Raw genomic sequence first — 2,023 nt, forward strand, 5'->3', positions numbered from 1 at the left:
CTACAATAAAACTTTACCAATTGTAATCAATTTCCGATCCTTGTGGAGATGATACTCACTCATCATTATATTACTTGAATCGAGTGTAAACTTGCACTTTTGCACTACATATTTACATGCAACAAGTTTTTGGCGTCGTTGCTGGGGATCAAAACATTGGTGAAAATTAGTTTATTAATATCTGTTAGTTTAGTTTAATTAGTTGTTTCGAATTTTCTTTTTCAGGTCTATGCTAGTACATGCATAGAAATATTTTGGAGAATACAAAGTACAATTTTGATCCCAAGATTGAGAGAACCTTAAGGCGAAGGAGAAAAGACTTGCGAGAAATGGAAAGAATTATAAATGATCCAGGTAGAGAAGATCCAGTACCTCAGAATGGAAGGGATGCTAATATTCCTTAAATTGTAAATGACAGAGACAGACCAATCAGAGAACATGTAGTGCCAATTTTAGATGATCTGAATCCAAGACTTGTTAGGCCACACATTCAAGCTAAAAAATTTGAATTAAAGCCAGTGATGCTTCAAATGTTGCAAATTGTAGGGCAGTTCAGTGGATTGCCTATGATAGATCCACGACTCTACTTACGATTTTTTTTGAAGTCTGCGATTCATTCAAGCAGCAAGGTGTTCCTGAAGATGCCCTGCGACTGAAGTTATTCCCTTATTCATTGCGAGATTGTACTAGAGCATGATTAAATGCATTGCAGTCAAGTACGATGGCATCATGGAATAAACTATGTCAGAGGCTTATACTAATATATAATCCTTCTAACATGAATGCCAAGTTGAGGAATGGTATTACATCATTTAGGCAATTAGAGGATAAAACATTATATGAAGCATGAGAGCGATTCAAGGAGCTACTGAGAAAATGCCCAATTCATGGTTTCCAGCATTGGACACAAACGGAAATGTTTTACAATGGATTGAATGCTTATACAAGAATAGTTGTCGACGCATTTGCCAATGGGACTATACTCGATAAATCATACAACAAGGCTTATGAAATTCTGGAAAGGATAACAAATAATGATTATCAATACCCCACTACCACAGTTGGAACTGGTAGAAGAGTTGCAGGAGAAATGGATCTTGATGCAATTACATCTCTAATAGCTCAGGTATCATCTTTAACAAATATGATTAAAACACTGAAAATGCCATTAAAATAGAGTTAGCATTTGTTTACTGTGAGAAGATCACATTTTTTATGAATGCCCATCGAACCCAGCCTCAATTTATTACATGGGGAATTTTAATAACTACAACGACAACCCCTACTCCAACACATATAATCCGGGGTGGAAACAACATCCTAATTTTAGTTGGAGTAATCAAGGGGTGGGAACTGCCAATAATGCCATTTGATAGAATGCTGCGAGTGTACCACCTAGGTACAATCCACGAGAAAATGCCCAGCAAAATTCACCTTCAAGTTCTTCATCTATGGAAGCTTTATTGAAAGAGTATATGGCCAAGAATTATGTTATTATTCAGAGCCAGACTGTATCTTTAAGAGCTTTGGAAAATAAAATAGGGCAAATTGCCACTACATTGAATTCTAGATAGCAAGGAGCATTGTTGAGTGACACTTAGAGCTCGATCCCAAGGGAAGGAATAGTGCAAAGCCATTACACTTCGAAGTAGTACTCAGCTACTAGAGTTGTGAATGACACCATTATTGGAGAAGGAATTTCAACTTTTGCAAATGAAAAGAATTCATAGTTACTAAAGGAGCAAGCTACAAAGGAAATGAGCAACCAAAAAAATGTTGAAGCAGATGCAACTTGTATTGTTGATAAAAATGCCATGACAAAACAATTTACTGAAATGGAAGGAAGGCCATCGTCACCTTTTCCTTAGCGGTTCCAAAAATCCAAGCAAGATGTTCAATTGAAGAAATTTCTAGAGGTCCTGAAACAATTATATATTAATATACCATTTGTGGAATCATTGGAAAAAATGCCTAACTACGTGAAGTTCATGAAAGATATTTTATCAAAGAAGCGAAGGTTAGG

General features: G+C 36.1%; 1 non-coding gene across 1 annotated transcript; it reads right to left on the reverse strand.

The window, feature by feature from the left end:
• Positions 1 to 787: 787 nt before the first annotated feature.
• On the reverse strand, positions 788 to 894 carry LOC128042057 (small nucleolar RNA R71). Its single transcript, XR_008197265.1, has one exon. It is a non-coding gene; the product is annotated as a small nucleolar RNA R71 (small nucleolar RNA).
• Positions 895 to 2,023: the final 1,129 nt, after the last annotated feature.

This window comes from Gossypium raimondii, chromosome 6 (assembly GCF_025698545.1).
Source record: "Gossypium raimondii isolate GPD5lz chromosome 6, ASM2569854v1, whole genome shotgun sequence".
Lineage (NCBI taxonomy): Eukaryota > Viridiplantae > Streptophyta > Magnoliopsida > Malvales > Malvaceae > Gossypium > Gossypium raimondii.